Here is a 6,738-nt window from a genome sequence, read left to right as displayed (position 1 = left end):
AACCTTGGAGGGCCTGAGATGTCCCCAGAGAGGTGGCGTCTGATACCCAACCTGACATATAGACACAGACATACAGGCACACACAGATACAAACATCCATTCCCACCCTCATGCTCTCATATGCAATTACTCAACACTCAACCAACATGGAGACAGACATAGAGAGACATTGTACACACAATCACACTCCCCAAGCGTACTCTAAGAACCGGGTCTACACTGTAAAAACGATAACTAGTAATTGTTGATTTGAGTAAAGTTTTCAAATTAAACTGACTTAGAAATAAAACTTTCCATTTACAACCTAAAATAGCTTGTCTGCCCAACAAATTTCTTCCATTGTTGTCCTAACTAAGATTTTCTAGCGAGCATAACAAAGATTATCAACTTTTGAGTAGATTTTTTGAGTCGAGTTGGGAACCGGTGGGAAACCCCGTAGGTGACTGGCACACGTCGTGGTCTGAATAAGTTTGAACTAGACCAAACGAGTCTGAGCAGACTGTGTGATAGTGGTTTGTCGATGTGTTCTGAACTGAAAACCTGCTAAGAAACTTTGAACAAACGTGGCCAAAGTTGGATGAAAATTAAAATTTTTCGACCATTACGGATTTTACCTGGTCTGAAGTTGGAGTGTATTATTTGACCATTTTTTTGGACAGGTGCGGGAGCTGCCGGCCATTTGCCCTAGCAGGTAAGCTAACGACATCTGTTATTAGGATTTTCTACAAGCGCTAGGTTGCATCCTCCTGAGGATCCAGGAGGGTGGAACGAGTAAAGCACTGAAAAAAAGCCAAACAATAACATGTTTAAGTCATCTAAGGGACTTATATATCATGTTTAAGCTAGCGAAGGACCGCGCGGGGGGTTGAAAATGATATGCCAGGAGTTCGCTGTTCTCGCTGCTCTAGCAAGCCTTGAATCCCTAGCTAGCTATCGAAGCTGGTGGTAACAGACGTCTCCGAAAACGTAGAAGCATTTTTGCAAAAATGTGTTGTCTTAATAAACTGAGCAGATATATGAAATTTACACAGCTACATTCTCGCCTGAAAATACCTTAAAAGTTTACTTTGTGACCCAGAAAGAGTAATAAGAGTAATATTAAAACTAAGTGGCTGCCGCCATTGTTTGAAACTAGAATCGGCTGGGCCGCGCTATGAATTCTGGCATAGGGTGGGCCACGAAGGATACACCTGACCCATCCTTCAAAGCTGTGGAAAGTATTGTATTGTTTTGAGAGCCTTTTTGTTGGTGGAGTATTGATTTTATGTACAATTCCACGGGTAGACGCGATCTGTACGGTCCGACTTTGCACATGCGCAGTAAGGATCGGGGAGTCCGATCCGTAACTTTTTTTCTCGGTTTTTTTCTACATTATATTGAAATGTTTCATTATTGCAAACATTTTCTCTCAGGCGGAGAGAGGTCGTGGAGTGTCAGCCTATGGTATCTGAGGTCCAGGAGAGATGACCTGCGCTGTTTTCCTCTGAGGAGGTAAGACTGTCCTAATTTATTTATAATTTAATTATTATTCAAATTGGGCATGATTTATACTTATATTGAAGCAGTACGGTATTTGCTGGGGTAATGCATTGGCCAACTTTATTATCTTGTGCTACCACTCCAGTCAAGGCCCTTGCCAGTGTTATATTGAAATCCTTACCCTGAACATTTCTGCCAGTACAAAAGTCCCCATGCTAAATCGAAATTGTGAAACAGAAAGGCAATCTCATAATTTTGACTTAGCATGTATTTTTTTTCTTTTTGTGCTAGAAATAGGACTTCTATAGTCTGAGATTGTTAGGGAAAGAATACTAAGGCAGGTCACAGAATCTGATTGGTCACAGATTTTGGTGCAACTTAGAACATAATATGTATTTTCATATTGATACTGGGTTTTGTGGGGGGTGTTTCTATTCCTGTGCAAAAGACGTATTCATGAGAGATTTTTGAAGTAGGTAGGTTTTGCTGTTGATGACACAGTCAGGCATATAACATGGTGCAGACTGTCCAAGACAGCTACCCAGGAATTTTCTGTGCTGAATAAATGACAATATTTTGGTGAATGTGTTGTTTAGATATCTGAAAATTTCATCGGATCACAAGCAAAGACCTCCTGGGGACCTTCAATGCATCCCTTGACAAAGTTGTGCCTGGCCTGCTGAAACTGTACTGGTCTAAGAAGGGAGCTCTTGGTGAGGAGATGGAAGACCTCCTGGATAAACTTGATGAACAGGTGAGTGAAGTGCTCCTTTATCTGACATTTTTAGAAGAGAGTATACTTTTCTCTTAACAGAAACTGAAAAAGATGTTGGCTTCAAACAAAACACATCAGTGGATATGTCAGTAAAAATGAATGTCATGAGTCATTGCTTTGTTCTTATTTGGCAGTATTTTATTTAATTTGTAAAACGAAAGTAAAATTGTTAACATGGTGTTGTTGTTGTTTTTTTGGGGGGGGGGGGGGTGTACGTTTTGCGTGTTGCTGGGTCTGACCTGTGCTTTACTTTCATTACTATGAGAGTTCTGATTTTGCATTGTGTATAGTACACCATGTTACTTCACTAATTGAAATTCTTGTTTTCCACTGAATACTCTTTAGACATCCAACACTGTGTCCAACGGGCACTGAGAGGCCTGCCCATTTTCCTCAAGAGAAGATGCAACAGAGGTTTTCCTGAAGTGCTTAGTAAGTACAAAAAAGTAATGCAAGTAAAACTAATTGCTATGAGATGTTTTTAAAGGATGAGTTTATCCAAAATGGAAATGTACACTTTCTCAGTGCAGTCCAGATAATTTTATAGTGGGGATTGCAGTTGTCATAACTCTCACTCCTTTTTTTCTGCTGAGCAGCAGCTGGGCATTGTTAGTGGTTGTTCCATAGCAGAAAATATTTTTGTGCAAAACTCACAAGGTGGCATTAATTAAAAGAAAATAAGCTTTTTCTTCTTAAAACCTCCATGGGTCAAACGACCAGCATGGTATAGAGGTTAAAGTTAAAATCTTTAGAAATTTGTTTTGTCTTTAGTTTTTCTTAGCTTTCAATAATTCATATTTTACTTTTCTTCAGGACACTGACATTTTGGAACCAGTGTTGAACGGTGCATCAGTTGCCATCCTCACCATCCTACAAGATGACGATGCTGATACGTCTGTGCGAGAACATGCAGTTGTGTTGGAAGGGGACATTGTGCTACATAACATTCCAGATCTCTCTACTGCCCTGGCACACCTCTTTGGCCTTCTGTATGCCCTCAACATTGATTATCCATAGCAGATGAGTTTTACCTTTGAAGCAATTCAGGCCATCTTATTTTGGCCTGGTCGGACAATATGAAGGCGAAATGGATAAATCATTATTCGAAATGTAAATTTTAGTCAGATGAATCTGTATTGTTGAGAATATATGGTGAAAATTTGTCTTGTAGTATTTTAAAAGATTTGTTATAGTGTTAGTTTCCTCTTCATTGATGGTAACATTTCTAAGAACTTTTAACTTCCATAGTTCATCATAGTAAGCCTGTGTAAAATGTCAATGTCTGGGTGCATAGGCAGTCGTTTGTAGCACTACCCTATTTAATTTGCAATAGTTATGTTCAGCTTTTACAAGACGGTCAGGGTGTGTGTGCATGAATTATTAAGTTGCTGGACACTTTTCTTTTTTGGTTCTGGACTCTAGAATTTTAACGTCTCTGCTGGGGTGCTCAAAGCACCCAAAAGAAACTGGCAACACGTTTTTGTTTGTTTGTTATTTCTTTTCTTTCTTTCTTTTTGTTGTTTTTAACAGAAATTCACCCTACTACCCATGACATTCTGAAATGTACTGAAAAGACTGTTGAACAAAATAAATAAGCTTTTAGATAACATTGAATTGTGCTTTGTTTTATTCTATATCTATTTATTAAGTGTTTTTTCAAGTATAATAAAAACATACATTTTCCTTTGTTTATATAGGTAAATTTTCAACTCACTGGAGTAAGAATTGTATGATTACTCAACAAGAATATCTGTGTTTGGTGAAGGCAGAAGTACATGGCATTGAAACCAGAATTTCTTCGTTAGACTTCCAGGATTATCCTAATTAGGTGAACAAGAAGATCCAAGTTGGCAGAACTTGTAAATCTTAGTTGAGTCAACAACAGTTGGCAAAAGTTGAGAAAACTCAAAAATCTCTTGCATCATGTTGCCTTGAAATTTTACGTTTTCTCAACATTTTCTTTTTTACAGTGTAGGTACCCTTGCCCCTGGAGGGGGAAACAGCACCCAGACCCAGGTGGTGTTACCCTTTTCCCTGCAGTGGGGAGAAGCAGACCGCCCCGACTCCACAGCAGCAGGGAGGCCCCACATTCCAGACCCCAATCGGACGGCCAACTCCTCCTCCTAGCCCCCCCGCTCCAGCAGGCCGCAGAGAACGGGGGTGTGAGAAGACTCCAAACCTCCCTCCACCCGCTCATATGTAGTGTTGATGCATGTGTGTTCTAAGGTGCATTTAAAACCCAGGAGGCCATGGAGCTACCTGCCAGAGAGCAGCAGGTAAGCGCATAGCCCCTCCTGCAAGCCCTCAATGTCTACGTGTATTTAAAATTGAGAGGTGGGCAACGACACCAGGGGTGAGGTGTACACCCTGATGGTCTTTTGGAGTCCGTGTAGCGTGCCTACCCCCAAGATCCTATATGTATGTGTTATGAGAGTGTGAGTAATGTGAATGTCTAAGTTGTGAGATAAAATTGAGGCACAGGCAGCCAGAAGGGAACAGAGGGAGGGATGCCTCCCCTGCACCCTGGTGGCACACCTTTACCCCAAGCCCCTGCATGTGTGGGTGATTGTGGTGGAGTGGGAAGAGGGAGGCAGCTGGAGATGGGGAGGGAAGGAAGGGAGGGGCAAGTGACCCCTCCCTGGGTCAGCACCCCTGCTGACCCCAGTAGGCACCCCCATACTCTGCCACCCGCCAGGGAAAAGGGGCCCAGGCCCCTCCGGACCGGGGCCCAGTGCAGCAGTGCCGCCCGGCCCCACAGAGCCCGGGACAGCCCACCCGACCCCACCACAGAGAAAACTGCACCCACCCCATCATCCACTCATCTTCCAGACTACACAAGACAATAGACGCCCAGGCTGAGATCTTCCTCCACCTCTCCTGTATCTCCCCCTCCTGCAGAGTGAGTTCCTGAAGAGAGGAGAGCACCTGCAAGATGAATACTTGTTGTTCTTTGTTGAGTTTGATTTCATTGTTTGTCTTTTTTGTTTGTTTGTTTTTGCTTTTTGTTTTTATGCAGATGTGATTCTCAATCTGTATGTTTGACCAGCTTTTTGTATTCTGCATATTTCATACATATTTCTATGTTAAAATGTAATTCAGACAAGATGTAAATTATTTACCTTGCACACCAGGGGCAATGGGCATCTTCTTTTTTCAAAAGAAAAAAAAATCATTTTACAAGCAAAAAAAAAAGAGTCACAGTTCTCCATGTATATTTACATGAAAGTTTTTGGCATTGCTACTAAAGCCTATAAACTCCCAGAATCTCTGTTTTACATGAATAGTAAAGAAAAAGCATTGCTGTAACTTGGAATATTCCAAAATATATAAAAAGAAAACACAGAGAAAGCTTTTGTGTTACTATCACATTGTGTATTTTATTAAGTATGCCTGGTTTTAATACATCTGCAAAAGTTTATTTTCCTTTCAACCTGATCCTCCCATCTGGTAGACTAGATGAAAAGACAATGCTGACTTCATTTGCATGAAAGCTTCAATGAGTCAGCTGCACAATTGAAAACAGCTGCACCTGCTGTTTATTGCAGAGTAATAATTTGCACCTTTTTACTATTCAGGACTGTATGTATTGTCTGCAATGCATTGTTTAAGCATCGTGAGGTTTTTTCCAGAAGCTTTGATGAATGGACTCGGAAAATAGCTTACTGCATAATGACTGGCATAATTCATTCTGTAATGTATACTGTATTATGCATATTATTTGTTGGGAGGATTCACTTTAAAGTAATAATGAATACCCCTTTGGCAATAAGAACTTCACTGTTTGCTGTGGAAACTGGAACTTTTACTGGGACACAGATAACAGGCCAAGTTAAACTTTCCATGAAAGTAAATGAATAAAATTCATTCACTTTCTTAACTGCCTATCTGATTTAGGATTGCAAGGTTGCTGGAATTTATCTCGGTCATCACAGGGTGATGGCATGGGATAGCGTGGATGGACTAGCAACCTGTTCAGTGCAGGTTTAAACTAAATCACAGGGCCAACAAAAAGACACACCCAGCCATTCATGCTCACATTCACACCTACAGTGACTTAGAATCATCAGTTAACCTAAAATGCATTACTTTCAACTGAGTGCCGCGAGACAAAACACGTGCAGACACATGGAAAACAAGAAAACTCCACACAGAAAGGTCAAAGCTAACCGGCAAGTTCAAACTCAGTACCATCTTGCTGTGAGGTGGGCACTGTTAACCACTGCACCACCATGACACCCATGAATTAAATCAACAATCAAACCTAAAACTTACTTGAACTACTCCTGTGTACTTCATCCAAATTTGTCAGATGTCTGCCAAATAATTTATGTCAGTACCCTCTCAGGACTTGCCACACACCCCTAGCATCTTGTTTTCCTTTGATCAAGTTGTTGCTTCCATTCAGGGAATACAAGTGAAATCTCATAATTTTATCAATGTTAGAACATAAATTCCAAACTGCTGGGACAATGCATAATGAGAGC

At 40.9% G+C, this 6,738-nt stretch overlaps 1 long non-coding RNA gene across 1 annotated transcript; it reads left to right on the top strand.

The window, feature by feature from the left end:
• Positions 1-210: 210 nt before the first annotated feature.
• Positions 211-3,515, top strand: LOC109202956 (uncharacterized). The gene is made up of 5 exons (XR_002062963.2): positions 211-691; positions 1,413-1,491; positions 2,076-2,233; positions 2,600-2,686; positions 3,068-3,515. It is a non-coding gene; the product is annotated as an uncharacterized LOC109202956 (long non-coding RNA).
• The last annotated feature ends 3,223 nt before the right edge of the window (positions 3,516-6,738 follow it).

Source organism: Oreochromis niloticus, linkage group LG7, assembly GCF_001858045.2.
Source record: "Oreochromis niloticus isolate F11D_XX linkage group LG7, O_niloticus_UMD_NMBU, whole genome shotgun sequence".
NCBI classification, from domain to species: Eukaryota; Metazoa; Chordata; class Actinopteri; order Cichliformes; family Cichlidae; genus Oreochromis; species Oreochromis niloticus.
The sequence above is the reverse complement of the archived record's forward strand: the minus strand, read 5'-3'. Positions and strand labels throughout refer to the sequence as shown.